General features: G+C 38.8%; 1 pseudogene; it reads left to right on the top strand.

The window, feature by feature from the left end:
- Positions 1–2,852: 2,852 nt before the first annotated feature.
- LOC129364908 (C-C chemokine receptor type 1-like) lies at positions 2,853–4,490 on the top strand (annotated as a pseudogene).
- The last annotated feature ends 11,883 nt before the right edge of the window (positions 4,491–16,373 follow it).

Below are 16,373 nucleotides of genomic sequence, written 5' to 3'. Positions count from 1 at the left end.
CATATTTGATTTATACAAGTACATCTGCATTACAACCTCCAGCTGGTTTTTTTATGTGCAGGTGTGCAGGACTCTGTATTTTTCCTGCTGCTGGAGCATCATGAGATCATTTGTTCAACTTCACTTTATTACGAATTCACCTAACTGTGCTAGCAACACCATTATGGTGAGTCACACAGATTGTGGAAAAGTCCTTTAAACACTAAATCAGACATGAAAATATACAACTCCAGCACTCTAAACACAGGTAGAGAGAGTTCTGCTGCCTCCTGGTGCTCATAGGTAGCTGTTACAATCTAGAATGTGAAAGTTTAAGTGTGTAATGGTGTTTGACATTTAAATAAAAATGGAGTTCCAGCTTCTGTCTTTGAACTAGCACAAATGATAAATAAAACTGGCATATAAAACTTTTAGTTCAACCCAAGTGTTTCAAATTTGAAGACATACAGACAGACATAAAGGCAGATTCAGGAATAATTCATCTATGAGCACTAAAAACTGTGTGATGAAAAGTAAACAACATAATATTTCAGTAACAATCCTGCATGGACCCAATATGAATAATACCGTAGAGTTGGACGAACCAGATCACATGGATTCCAGCATCAGTTGTGGGATGAAGCAATCAGAAGTTCTCATGTGAACAATCACAATAAACTAGTTTTATTATGCTTGCAGTGTCCAAGGACTCTCATCATTCCATGATATTTGTAATTGTATTGCAATTTAATACTTATCTACTTTTCAGTAGTCTATAATAGATTGAACGTGGATCCTCAATGATGAACTCAAAATATGACTTTATGTCTCAGTTTGCCAGAGGTGTGATTAATTTGTGGTTTCGCTCTCTGTCAGCCACATAAATTGGCCATTTTCCATTGCAGCAGACTTTCTTGTTGAATGTATATAAAGTGAATTTACGTTGTGCGTTTTGGGGGGAACGTGAAGGTTTATGAACCTCGTGGTGAGTGGACCTGAGCCATCTCATTCGTTCATCTGTGTCTTCTGACTGAGCCGTCACCCAGGCTGCCACTCTGTGTCTGCCTCTTTCAATTTTTTTTCTCTCTCTCCACTAAATATTTGTGTTAATTTTTTGTCAATATTGGGCCTACTACAGTTATTATTAGATCGATGCATCTGTAAGAAAAATAGGATTTGATAATTTCTTTTTTTTTTTACTTTTTTGAACGATATTGTTAGATACCAGACTTGCAGTGCGATGGTTCTGTGTGGTATTGTAAGCAACTACAGTCTACTTCAGCATACAGTCATGTTATGGTGACTGAAACATAACAAATGATCATATTTGACACTGTAGAAATGTAGATGTTTCACACATTCATTATTGCAGAACCTCAACAACAATCATTTCCAGGAAACAATCCTCTCTCAACAGATCCTCCAGAGCAAAGTGTAGTACAAGGGTCTGGATTTCACCAGACTACAGTTTTCCTCACTCTTACTCTGAGGATCCTTACTCTGGACAACGTTTGTCTTTGTGGTTAACCCTGAGGAAGATTTTAAGACTGATTTCACCAACGTTTCCACATTACATGATTCAAGATTATCAGAACTCACATCCAGCCGAGCAAATGCTAAAAATGAAACCCTGACGTTATCTATTCAGCCTCATGGGAAAGCTCCCACGCTTGAATGGCCTGTTCAGGATCTCAGTTGGATTAAAGAGCAGGAGTTTCAGGACAGAAACTCTTCAGATTTAAAAATGAAAATAAAAAAATGCAAGAGAGAGTTGAAGGAGTTATGTTTTAATTGTTTTTAATGATGTTTCATCTGTAAATACACCTGTGCTTTATAGCCTGGATGATTTCAGATTTGCACATTTTGATAATGGAGAGATAAATGATAAATGAATTCAGCAAGTCGAAAACAATTTCCACTCTTGTAGCTGTTGTTGTTGTGCATTTTGAAAGACAAGAATTGGTATTGAGAAATCAGAAGTTTAATCGGCAGCCAGATATTGATCAAGGTTATGGTTAACTGTATGACACAAGAAATGATGGTTTTAAGAACATTTAGCCCTCTGATGTTCTCTTAAAGGTCTCACCAGAAGCATTTGTTATTGTGAATTTATCAGTAATTGTATTTTTTCAGTCAGTTCCTTAGCGACAGCCTCATCACTGACATTTGTTCCCTCTAGTCTGCTCACCTCTGAGCAGCTGAACCATTAGAACAATAATTTCCTTGTATGGAGCTGTGTTGACAAACTGCTGTTTTCCAATATTTTTGTACACACAGTACAACTGAAACTAGATATTTACTTACAGTGAAAATTCATCTAGGAAGATTTTTTTTAGAAATGATTTTATAACTTTTTCATGCAGTTCAAAAACCATTTATCCCTGATGTCTTTTGAGCTACATGTAAAACTGTGGATTCAAGGAAAGTCACAAAAACCCTCTGAAAAATGTTTTGGCCAAATTTTCTGGCATGTAACAAATAAAAATAATTTTAGTAATTCTGAATGATCTAAAAACATGGAAAGTTTGATCTGATTAAACTTCAGACAGTGAGCACAAAAAGGTGTGTCTTTTTATTGAGCACATGTAAATATCAAGTTTCAGCTGTAAACATGCAGGCACAGACCTGCTGACAAAAACTGACCAACTTCCTCTAGTTTGGTAATTTGTCACTGAGGGTTTTAGTTATCAGACACGTCCAGAATCTGAAGTTTCTCAGCTCTTCAAGCCGTAAGTCAACCTCTTAATTTTATATATAATATACATACATATATATATATATTGTTAATCATTTCATATTTTCCTATAAATATGATGTCTGGATGTCAAATTTTTTGTTTTTGTTTGTGGTATTTTTATTAGGTATAGATAGTAATGTCACCAAACAGTACTAATGGAAGTCAAGAGGTTCCACCTTGCAGCAGAGACGGTGACAACAGGCTGGGAGCTCAGCTCTCCATTCTCTACTACTTCATGTTCATCTTCAGTCTACTTGGCAACGGGCTTGTTCTGTTCATCATCTTCCAGTGAGTCGAAGGAAAACAGAAACAAAGCCGATCTAATCAAAAATAACCAGTCAAAACAACACAGAATAATAATTGAACTAGAATCAATTCATCAAACCCCAAAACAGCTGAAAAACAGTCCAAGACATGACACAATGAATATGTTTGACACATTTTGCCTAAAATTTGGATGTTTTCAAGTTCAAGTTGCTAGTGTACATATTAACAAGTGATCTGATTCATGAACGACAGAAGCCTCTGTTAGTCAGAACCCGTTGTTTGTTTTTACAACAGCTTGCTTACAATAATCTGCAGTAACTCTCATTATATTTGATTTGAATTACTAAATACAGGTACAACTTGTTTGTGAACTTCATCCACAAAAACAATTACAATTAAGCTTTACTCCTCATAAAATAGCTTGTTTTCAGAAAAATTTACATTTTCAAAAATGGATCACCTGTGCAGGTCTTTGAAATGAACAGATCCTGAAGATTTGTTTCGTTTCAAAGAGCCAGAAGTCCCATTACTATCGCAGTGATGAAGTCGAACCTACGTTTTTATATCCGGACAAACCAGACTGAATTTACCAAAAGCTTCTCATAAATAATGTTTCTCTCTCTGTCTGTCATCCCAGCTTCGAGAGGCTGACCACTGTGACCAACATCTTGCTGCTGAACCTGGTGGCGTCCTCCCTGATCTTCATGAGCAGCCTTCCCTTTGTGGCCGTCTACATGCAGATCTCTGAATGGATTTTCGGCTCAGCTATGTGCAAAATTGTCTTCAGTGCCTACTACATGGGCTTCTCAGCTCAGTTTTCTTTTTAACTCTGCTGATGTTTGACCAACACCTGGCTGTTGTGTATTCGCTGACTGCTGCCCATGTGAGGAATCGACGTTACGCAGTCATTTCCTGTGCGGTGGTGTGGCTGGTGAGCGGTTTGGCTTGCATCAGGCCGATGCTTTCCCTCAACACTTTCACATATTTAAACAGTCAAATGCATTGTGATTATTACCCCATTGATTCCCCAAATATGGATGTAATGATAACTGCTGGATTTTATGTCCAGCTTTTTGTGTTCTTCATCATCCCTCTGGCAGCTATTATCTACTGCAACGTCAGGATCACAATCACTGTCATATCAACAAGACTAGCTTCTAAATTCAAGACAGTGAGGCTGGTTTTAGTCATTGTGTTGCTGTGTTTTATCTGCTGTACTCCATTCAGTATTGTTGTAGTGCTTCTTGAACATGAACCCAGTAGCTGTGAGGAATCACAGAAACTTGGTTACGCCCTTCAGATCACTCGTAACATGGCGTACTTTTACTTTTGCATCAGTCCCTTCTTCTACACACTGCTAGGAACGAAATTCCGAGAACGTGTCAGACTGTTGTTGGTGAAATGTTTCCCAAGATTGAAGACAGACATTTCTGTTGCTGAAAGCAGCCCAGCTATCCTGCCAACAAAAAATCCAGCAATAGACTAAACCTTGATCAGCAATGCATAAGTCTTTGGGGTCGACCACTGTGTCCCACCAATCAGTAGCTCTCGAACAGGAGAGTTTCTGACCAAGTTACTAAAGTTAGAAGCCTGTATGTCCACAGCTCAGTTGTAATGTATCCAGATACAGAAAACTAATGTAAACAAGAACAAGATGGTGGACAGAACAATGCCTAACCACTTTACATCTGTACAATTTCTATCTTCAAAATATGGTGGTTTTGTTTGCTTTAAAGGTTCAGTTGGTTATGCTCAACTGGCTTTATTTCACTGATGTGAAAGACAAGCTCTAGCTTTCTGACTGATCTTGGGTGTTATGCCAGTTATTTTGTAAAGTGCACCAGTCTCTCCAGCAGCAAAACATAATGCTGCCAAGCCTGAACTTTAAAGTCAGGATTGAGAGAGCAAACTTGCATTGTTTTGATATTATCAATATATTATTTAAAAATGGTCAACAATAAGACAACAATGTTATCGTTTCTTACAATAATTACTGAGGCGATTTATCATACAGCAAAATTTGTTATGGTGACAGGACCAGTTGACAGTATTGTCTCCCTTGCAGAGTGGCCTTTCTGCATACGATGCTATAGAACCTGTTTCTGTGTGAAAAAGAGCTGCAGTCAGATTGTTGGGTTAAATTGTGGGGATGATTCATACATTTCACTCCAAATCATGTTAATCTCTGAAACATGATTGCTGGAAATTCCCATGCTGCTTTACTTCTAGTCCATACATGTAACTGTTTATACGGATAAACACAGGACCTTCGGGTATCTGGAAATTGGATCTAAAGATGAGCCAAACGTGTGGTTCTTCAGTTTACTGATAAAAACGTTTTCCATAGCATTCCATGAGAGAGAAGTAGGTTTTATTTGACGCCTTAAAAATGCATGCTCTGGTGTCCTTCCATTTAACTCAGATGTTGTAAATAAACTTAATACATTATTAATTTATGTTCAATCTAATCACCAAATGACCATTTTCTTTGGCATGCATATCATTTATGTGGTGCAAATGCATGTGCACCTTTCTTGCAGATGAGTCGGCATCATCTTGGATCATCTAACTCTGCTGTACAAACCTCACAAAGTTAACAACATAATCAATGTAGATGGGTTTTTTTTCTGACACTGTTTTATTGTTTTAATATTTGTTTTATGTTATGATGGTGAAAATTATGACGCACTCTGGTCAACTGCTGTTTTAAATGTGCTGTACAAATAAATGTGTGCAAAATCCTTTTTGAGTGTTGCAGACAGAGACTTTGTGCACATTTAAAGCAAAATGTTTATTGACAAAATTTAAATCTTCCCACAATGAAAAATGTCAGGAACACAAAGTATTTGTGTTTTGATGACCGGGCTTTTAGCATTATGTCTAACTTCATGAGAAAAAGACCTTTGTGGTATATGTTGAGTCATGTGATATGCAGTCCAGTGATCAATGGTTCTATCTGCTAAACCCGTATGCTAACGTCTGCTACACACTATGCTGTCATTCACTCCACACCAGTCACCAGGCAGCAGCTCCAGAGGAGACAGGATGCTATATTCCATGTATTGCACCGGCAATGCAATGACCGTGCTATATCAGGCCTTGTTATGTTGCATTTTTGACATACTATCGGTGATTTGTTTACTACTACTGTCATCATATTGACAGTAGTAGTCAACTACAGGTAGTAGTAAACTAGAGGTCGAAAGGTTGAGGTACCAAATTAGCCTGATGAAAACCAGCCTGTTGTTCTACTCTTTGTTTCATCCAAAGGGTCTGGATGGACCCTCAGCTATTGACAAATGATTCTGTTGAAATTTTAGGAGTTACCCAATCACTAAAGTTTGGTGGTGTGACGTATGTAACACTATGAAGCTTACTGGAAATGGACACTACTGTAAATGACAATTCTCCACTCTGAAGAGAGAAGTGCTGAGCTGAACGAGGCGACTGGTAAAGTTAATTCAATATTTAAAATTACCGGACTGAATGGCCTTGTTTATTTCCTGCGCTGGCCTCTAAAACTACAGGCAGACCACACAGAAAATCAATGTCATCGTTCACAACTTCCGCTTTTCTTTTCTGGTTTATTGGATTTTTATAAAAAAATAAATGGATGAACCATGAGGCATCTTCTAAGAATCTTCTTTACTCATTTTCACTGGGAGTTGAAAGTAAATCATGTGACTTGATGGACCTCATGGAAGGTCAAATTAAAATCTGGAATGACAAGATCAGATCCTGCAAACTAAATTTACTGAAAATCTTTGGAACAGGTCTGCAGACAGGAAACGTCTCAAGAGTCTGGATGATTCTGATCATTTTCTAAAGTTCATAGGGCAGACATTTGGTCAAGATGTCGAACAATAACAGAAATATGTCAAAGAAATACGAAATGCTTGAACTGAAACAATAGTATTACTTTAAGCCAGAGCACACTTCTGCAGCCAGATTATTGTTTTAGCTAAACTTTACTGGATAAAAGTCATGTTCCAAACACAGTTTTAATCCAATTACCATCACCTCATATTTTTTATATCATTAAAAGCTGGAAATATAACACAGGATCAAGATCCAGCTGTCTTGTTTGTACAGTTTTATGTGTGAATGTATAAATTTTACTAACCACAGCAGGAGCATAATGAGATCATTTATTTAGCTCAGCATCTTTATGAGTCCATCTGATTAATGTTGCAGAGCCATTGAGGTAATGGCTGTTTGTTAACTCAGGTCAAAGGTGAGTTAGGGTAATATTATGGTTGTTCACACAGGGTGGGAACCCCTCTGAACCAAATCACACATGGAGCGATGGATCTGCAACAGCGAGCTTGTATAGACACAAATCAGAGCTCTGCCGCCCTCTAGTGTTCATAATGAAGCATTACAGCTATGACAGTGGATTATAATAAAAAACATAGATATCAGCACGAGAGTACCACTACATCTAAAACATGCTCTATTGCACATAAGTGCAATATTTTTTTTGCCATTCATTTCATATAGTGAAACTGAGATGTTATATTGAATCATCTCACAGATAGTGTGATATCTTCCAAACCTATGTTTCTTGAAGTTTTAAAGATTATGGATTGGAGATAGAGAAAAAGCAAAGTTCAGTGTGTCAGAACACTTTATATAAAAAAGTTATCAGCCAAAAACAAGGTTGAAACATTTTATTCAATGTGTAATGAATCTATGAAAAATGACAGTTTAGCCATCTGAAATTTTGCACTTTTAAGTAATTTTCACATTTTTCAAGGTGTACCAGTATAATGGAGGGATTTTGAAATAAGACAAACAGAAAATAATGAAACACTCTTGGGCATTTTGATAATATCAGTGAGATCGTAGATCAGCTCAGTTTATTCTGCAAATAAAACCTCCTTCCTCCTCTTTCGGTTCTTGGTTGACGGAAGAGCAGTCATTACTCCTGTGGACACCAAAAAGACGCCCTCTTGTATAAATAACATGGATCCGGGGGCAGTGTGTCTGTAGGCCCGACTGCACCCTCTGAATCAATGCAACCATCTACAGCTTTGGGAAGATAAATACATAAACCTAAGATTCAAATGGCTGTCCGTTGACCTTTCAGACCCGGTGGTATTTCAAACTGGACCACCGGTACTTGTGTCTGAGTTTATTATTGGACTTCTTTTACCTCTTATGGAAGTTTATCCCAAATAAACTAAAATAAAATGCAAAGGTAAAATATCCACACAAAACAATATGCACATTTTTTTTCTAATAACATCTTTAACTGACATGACAATCAATATTTTACAATTTAGTCACTGTAATTCCTGGAAATATAAAAAATTTTTCTTTTTTTTTTTTGCAAAACAGAAATGGAAACAGTTCTTTTTTGCACACAAGTCACATGATCAAAAATCGTCAGCAGCAAAATGTTTCCTCTGGAGCAAACCATGCAGACGACAGAAAGTGGTTGGAGGATGTGAATTTAAATGAATTTCTTACTTAATGGAAACACCTCAATTTATTTATTTATTTTTTTTTGTTTGCTTTTCAACATTATCTGAATATTGACAATCTTCTGCTCATGTTGTGGCTTGTGCCACCTCTCTCCCTTTCTCTTCCTGCTCTCCCCTCACAGCTGGACCCTGCCTCCCAATTAGTACCAGTCCAATTTATAGACAACAAACTCCTGGTATTTAACCTCCTCTTCCCACTCTCTCCTCACTGGGTTGTTGCCTTCATTCAACCCAGTTCCAAGTTCTTCCATATGAAACATGTTTCTCCTTGTCCTTATGGACCTGTGCGCTATATATGGACCAGTCAAAATTGTTTTAGTATGATGCATGATTAAGAGATCAAACCCCCAAAAATAGCCACATACCATAATCCAGGTTGCTGCACTATACTTTACACTCTGCAGCCAGACAGAGGCTCGGGTCCACTCACAGCAAAGTACACACACATAAACACACACACACACACACAGTTTGCATATCCAACAAAGCAGTCTGGCTGCAGACAACGATTGTCTGCAGCCAGACAATCGTTGTTCTGGTAACTGTCTCACCTTGAGTTGTCTTGTATCCACAGAGATTGGCATGATTTCTCACTCCAAAACACACATCCACAACTCTCAAGCTTGGAACGCCAACCTAACGGAGAGAGATTGTGACATCATTATTTTTGAAAAGAAACTGAAAACTCCAAGTAACAACCTCCTGCCCATCATTCCCCGGCAAAAATCATTGCAGCACTGATGACTTCTCTTTGTAGATGACACTTTTTCAGAATGTTGTGGTTTTCAACAACCATTGCACCTTAAGAGTAATTTAAATCACTTTTTATTTCTGTTCTCAGATTTGGCTTCTGCAGACCATCTTCAACAAATATTCCTTCATAGAGCTGCACAGTGCAGCTAATTTGCTGTTTGTATTAACATGTAACTATGCAGTTGTGTGTCAGAAATGAGCAGTGATTGAGAGAAGGAAACAAATGTGCACAAAACGTCTGCTTATCCTGAAAAAACACAATTTCACAATTGCAGTTATTCCATTAAATAAGAAACATTTCAAATTATGCATGAAGTGATAAGTCATTAAAAAAACATAGTCTGCCATGATCCTCCAACTGTGGTCGTCTTTGTTTTTTTTGCCAGCAGTAGCCTTTGGTTGTTGATTAAGTGACTCATGAGATACAAAGTGTTTCCATCACACTTTTGCAAAAGAAACCAATTTTAAGCCACCTCAACCAAGCGTAAAAACTTGACATCCAACAGCGGGGGTTATTTATTTATTTCTTTATTGCCATGTTCCCATTTAACAAATGAATTTTGTAATTCTACTTTTGTGCAGCTGACCACTGACCGCTGCATGGTGAATGGTTCCCATTCACCATGCAGTGGGAACCATTCACCATGCAGTGGTCAGTCCAGTCTGAATTTACTTTACAGTCTTTGACATGACATTTGGTGTGGAATACTGAGGCATGTGGGAGGACACACAAACAACATCGAAAATAGACCCTTCATGGAGCAGACTGCTTTGTTGGATATGCAAACTGTGTGCGTGTGTGTGTGTTTATGTGTGTGTACTTTGCTGTGAGTGGACCCGAGCCATCTCATTTCTCCCTCAGTGCCTCCTGACTGAGCCGTCACACACTCTGCCACACTGAGCCCACAGCGCTGTGTCTGCCTCTTTCATCTCGTTCTCTTGCTCTCTCTCTCTTTCACTCCCATTCCCTCTCGTCTCTTCTCTTCTTCCTTCCCTCTGTCTCTCCGTCCAGAGACTCCCGGGTCCACTTGGAGCGATTAGCCAAGATGCTCCCAAGGTCATTCTGTTCAACGTTATAATTAGCTGTTATGCTAACTAAGACTCTCTCCCTTCCTCCGATGGTTCTCAGAGCGCTTCAGCTTGGTTGGAATCAATATGTTGATGTCCCTGAATATGTGATAAATGTCATTATGCAATGTATCGCTCATAGTTCATGGAACATAATTAAATAACTTCTGTTTAACAAAAGAGCTAGAATTAATTATACTTAAAATGTCTGACACTTTTTATTTTCATCGACAGCAAGATACTAATTAAACAAGAGATTCTTTCTGGCTTTATCAAATGAGATTAACAGAAAAACAAAGGTTTTCTATCAAATATAATTAAGTAGACCTTGTATGAAAGCAGAGAAGGGATTCTTTTTAATCCCACTTTTTCTCCTCACACCTACAGTGTTTCCGAGGACGTTTCTCTAACCCTGTAATGTATATTTACCGAGCCTCTGGAGATTGTACGCTCTGTTTTGTCTATCATACTGTCTTGGGAAGCTGGTTGTAACTGAAAGGAAGATCAATGGAGATAAATGCAGGTTATTGAGAGGAAAAAAATACTCAGTAAAACTGAAATCAGTTCAGATTTCATGAGCAAAGTGACTTCTTACCGGTCATTAACTTTATAACCAAATATTTATACCACAATTCATTTACTCTGCCAGCTGGGAAAATGACTTTTCCCCAGTGCAGTGTGTGCTTCATGGGGAAAAGAGGCCTTACTCTACATGAGTGAAAATAGGTCAATAGCAGTTCAGTCCTTTTTTTCTTATGATATCTGTCAGTGTTTGGACAGGCAGGTGCCGTAAAAGCTAATCTCCCAAACTGGCCTCACATTGTTTTGAAATACCAAAACAAGAGTTAGAGTTTTTCTCACATTTCCTAAATCACAATTATATTTTATAGAGATGTGAAGTGTCTAATGGTGTTGGCAGCTCAAATCTTTACAAAACCAAATATCAGAAATCATCCAAAAAACTTATAGCTGCAGCATTTTAAGCCCAGTCTGCAATCTATTTACGATACTCTAAATTTCAGACTCCAGCAGTGATTGCTTTCTTGCTTAAATAATTTGTGTCCTCTTAATTAACTGTTCTGATGGGCACAGCTGGTTAACTATAAGGACACTGACATTAGGACACACTGAGAAGATGATGAAGGTGATGATATTCCCAATTATCTCCTTTGTGTGTGCCGGCTGGATCCATATAAATGCTAATGGAGCTGTATTTAACCATTTCAGGGAGCAGCACACTGCCCAGTGAAATGTTTAAGTACAGCCTTAGGAGTGGACTCATACATGTCAGGAAGGTCACCTGGCTTTTGTGAAGACCAAGGATCACAGGTCAGTGGCAAAGCTATGGAGAATAAAAGATTGACATCGTAGCTCTGATCAATCCATCTTCCAGAAATGGTAATAAATGGTAAGAAAACCTATCAAATCTGGCCTCCATGCAATAAATAGCAAAACTGACACCGAAATTCACCATCAATACACCGACTCGACAATAACCATGTTTCTCTTTTTGAGGCTGATGAAACAGGCAACATTTGAAGTAACTTCCTCCATTTCTCAAAAGTTGTGTTGTGTGAAGGCGCTAAAGTAGAGAAGGAGACAGATTTTCCAGAAAACCTTGGATGCAGCAGAAGCCACCATCCTCTGCTGGGTTTGTAAGTCCAAACATCCATGGATGTCTCTCTCCACATTTCTGAGCTGTGTGGTCAAAGATGTTAATTTGCAACTTCTACTTAGCATCTTTGAGTGTCCTAAAAGGCACTATATAAGTTTGAGTTCTTGTTACGGTATTATTGTTATTACTTCCTGTCTATTGCAGCCATACGTAGTGTCAACATCTGATGGAATCACGGCTGATTTGCTTTGCACCATTACATGAAAATGCACTTAATTCACATTATTCTTTTATTCTTCTTTTTTGAGACATTTTAAAAGTTTTTCTCAAAGTTTGACAAAAAATGACTGCTGTGAAACATGGTTGTGACAGGATCATGTGTTTTTTTTCTTTAGCTGGTAAAGTGTAAGCTGGTCACAACTGACAGGAAGATGAATGGCGCTGAGTTCAGTGCAGTCCTAGAAGAAACCCATTAGAGCCGACAAAAGATTGGGCACTGGGGCAGAGGTTCCAACAGGATGACTAAAAATACAGGAAGAGTCAGAATGATATGGTGTAGAATATATCAAACCATATTCCTGTGTTACAGTGGCTAGATAAAGTCTTACGTACAATTTTGGTGGTTGGTGGTATGAGTGTGCAGGGCTGCCGGTTTCCTCTCAGGGTGAAAGAGGCTACCTTAATTAAAGATGGTCAATCTCATTAGCCGTGATTCCTAAAACATTTTCTACACACATGTTGATGCTCTGTGTTAGAACGGTTTGAAGGAAACAGCAAAATTCAAAATAACTTCTTCAAGGTATGCACACAGTTCTTCAAACTTTGTGCGCTTGCTTGTGGTGGTTTTATTTTTCCCAGACATGTTACATTATTGTGTTGCTCACCTTTAACCACCTTTCCCATGTTAGAACTACCAGATGACCCGCAACACATGCAGCAGCCATCATCTTTTGTCAAAATCAATATCACAGCACAACAAATAACCCTGACTAACTTTTCAATACAATTAGACTTTAGAAAAACACCCAGCCTTATTGATTCAAAGCATGGTTTTGTGTTGTTTTCTAGTATAACAGACATAATCTGATCTGCACTTAAACCTTTCAAATGGCATCTGACACTTCAAGATTAACTGAATGATCTATTCAATACACTTTTTTCTGATATTTACTCCGGATTATCAACATCATAATATCTCGAGACTAATAGTATATTTATATTAACTCTAATGTTCAATGTTTTGAGGGTGACTTTCTTTTGCCTTCCATTATAAATAAAGGTTCGCAAGATATGTTAACAAGAGTAGGCTTCATCATTACTCATGGATTCATGTATGTGTTTTATACTTTTATGTCTAACATTGTGCTGAAATTTTGGAACATTTAAAGTATTACCAAGAAATGTTTGGAGTGAACAAGTTTCTAATGCTTGAAAACACATTTTCAAAGCCTATGTTGAAGCACGTAAAGAACTGCTGCGGCGCGATTTGAAGCGTTTGGAGCTCTTTGAGTGTTTGACGCATCCAAAGTGTCCAACGAGTCCCAGGTGTCCCATGCGCCACGTAGACTTTGAATGTAAACCAGACGTGCCTGACGTTCAAAACACATTTGGTGTGAACGAACCATAAATATCTGAATGTGAGAGATCCTCCAAGGAGACAATTTAGTCTTTCAGTCAACTAATATTTACTATCTTTGTAATAATTAGCCATCTTGTAGATCATACTCACTGCTGGTTGTAGGTGGCCTGGATTACCAAAGTTCCCCTCAGATGTTTGGGAATTTGGACATTCAGATGAGAAGAGTGTTAATGGGAGAACAACTGGAGAACATTTAACTGTGGCAATGCTACTATGCTAGCGCTATGTGTAGAGGATGTGGGATCTATGGAAAACGTTAAAATTCAACATTCAGATTAATCAAGAAACAACCTTTAACTCAAGCGTCAATGTTCGCAGCCAGGAATTCATGTCACAGATTGATGGGGAGCAAAAAACGATAACATGAAACGAGACTCCCCCAGAACTTTAAAATGAAAACATCTGGAACGGATTTGATCATTTAAATGGTACATACATAAAATGGTAGTGCAGACAAAATAAAAACATGTTTTTCCAAAATCCAAAGACCCTAAAAATAAAAATGTCCATATCTAGATATTCAAACACACCCACACACATGCAATCTTGCACATTCACACACACTCCCTAATCCAAGATTTTGTTGTTTGAAGTGACAGCCAGCTGTGATGTAACATGCCAAATGAAGTTACTGTAAAATAATAATTAAATACAAGCCTAACATGCTGCAGGGAGCATGAACAGATCAGTAGTTTAGCATTCTAACAGCTTGTGGGCGAAGCTGTTAACCAGTCTGGTGGTTCTAGCTTTTATGCTCCTGTAATGTTTGCCTGATGGCAGCAGTTCAAACAGTTTATGGGGAGGGTCTGATGAGCCCCTAACAATGTTCTGTGCCATCCTCCTGCAGTGATTTAGGAAAAGATCTTTGTGAGGGGAAAAGGGAGACTCCAATGACCCTTTCAGCACCCCTGACTGGACTCTGCAGGGCTCTTCTGTCTGATATTCTGCAGCATGGGTATGACACTGAGATAACGTACGTAAAATGGGAATGCTCTCAACCACACCTTTGTAGAAGGTCTTGACAACTTTTGACTCTTGTTTCAGCCTCCCCAAGAAATGTAGTCTCTCCTGGGGCCGTTTGATAATTGCTTAAATGTTCTTATTCCAGGTCACCTCCTGCAAAATTTGCACACAAAGGAACTTGATCTTCTGCCCTCTCTCCTCTGTGCAGCTGCCAGTGCTGAGGGAAGCTTGCTCAAGCCATGACCTATGGAGGTCAATGGTTACCTACTGTGTTTGGTTGACTTTGAGCAGCAGGTTGTTGTTGTTTCACTGGCCCTCTAGGAGGTTAACCTATTCCCTGGCAATGATTCCTCATTCCCAAGTTTGTCATTAAACTTAATGATCTGGCTGCACAATAATGTTTGAGGAGATCTAGTACTCAGGGTAATGGTGTTGGAGATGTTTTTACCAACAGACAGGGTCAAAAAGTCCAGGATCCAGAGACATGTGTTGATGTTTCAGCCCAGTAGGAGTTCAGTAGTCTTTGGAGAAAAACAGTATTAAATGTTGAACTGAAATAAATGTAAGTGTCTTTGTCTTCAAGTAGGAAATGACTGAGTGCAGGGTGGATACGGCGTCCTTAGTGAAGCAGTTGAGATGATAAGGGAACTGAAGGGGCCCAGTGATGCAGGAAGGCTGGCTGTGAGGTGTAATTTAACGAGACATTTGAAATACTTCATTATTATTGACATCAGTGCTTCAGAGCAGCAGTCATTCAGACAGACACCTTTGGGGACAATGGCCTGACTGAAAGAGAAGTTGATAATATCAGTCAGAACATCTGCCAACTCACTAGCGCCGTCTCTGAGCATGTCTTGGGCCATCATCTGAACCTGCAGCTTTTCATGGGTTGACCTTTGTTAAGGTCACCTGCATGTCAGCTCTACTGGTGATGAGGGCTGGCCCAACTAATGGAGGGGAAGGACTGATCCTCTCTCTGGTTGTCGGGTTTGATGCCTCAAAGGTGTAAAGAAATTATCAAGCCTGTCTAGAATAAAAGCTTCTTCATCATCGACCCTCTGTCCAATCTTGTAGCCCGTCATCCTCTTGGTGTCCCTGCAAAGGAACGTTTAACAACACTGATCAGTCCTCTGCCTCGAGGAAGTCCTCTGCCCAGTCTGGAAGGCTGCATGTTGGGCCATCAGCAGCAGGCACACCTGAGAAATCATCCAGGGTTTGTGGTTGCCATTTGCAGTAGGGATCTGAGCTCCAGTAACATCCTTTGTACACTTTCTGGTTCCTGCCTCAGCAAACTCCTCAGTGCTGTTTGATCCCTTTGGGGGCCTGCAGTCTCAGAAAACTCCCATTCAGTGTTTATAAAACAGTCCTGAAGTGCTGAGGATGCACCCTCTAGCCAGATCCTGATTATTTCTTTCCCCAGCTTACTGCACTTCAATAGTGGCTGCTATGTGGGCACTAACATTTCCTTGCACTTGTGTTCACCAAACAGAAATGTACAATGACAATAAAGACTTCACTTTACATAACGATAGGTTACATAAGGTAAAGTGATCTAGATGGCTGAGGTTAGGAGATGAATTGACTTTTGTCTGCATCTGAGAGGTTTGCATAGGTCCATTCAATAAATTAGAATATTATGTAAAAGCATATTTATTTTTGGAACTTTATTCCATCCTTTGTGATCAACAGACAGACATATTCACAGATGGATGTCTCCAAGGCTTTAATTTTGTGAGCTATGATAATTTTCCTCTTATAGCTGATGAAAAGATAACATTTAAAATGGGAATATTATATCAGACAAATAAAAAACAATTTGTAAAAACAGAAATGTGGGCTTTATGACAGGCATGCTTCATACCTGCT

This window comes from Poeciliopsis prolifica, unplaced genomic scaffold (genome assembly GCF_027474105.1).
Source record: "Poeciliopsis prolifica strain line A6 unplaced genomic scaffold, Auburn_PproV2 SCAFFOLD012, whole genome shotgun sequence".
NCBI classification, from domain to species: Eukaryota; Metazoa; Chordata; class Actinopteri; order Cyprinodontiformes; family Poeciliidae; genus Poeciliopsis; species Poeciliopsis prolifica.
This window is presented reverse-complemented; position numbering and strand designations above follow the sequence as displayed.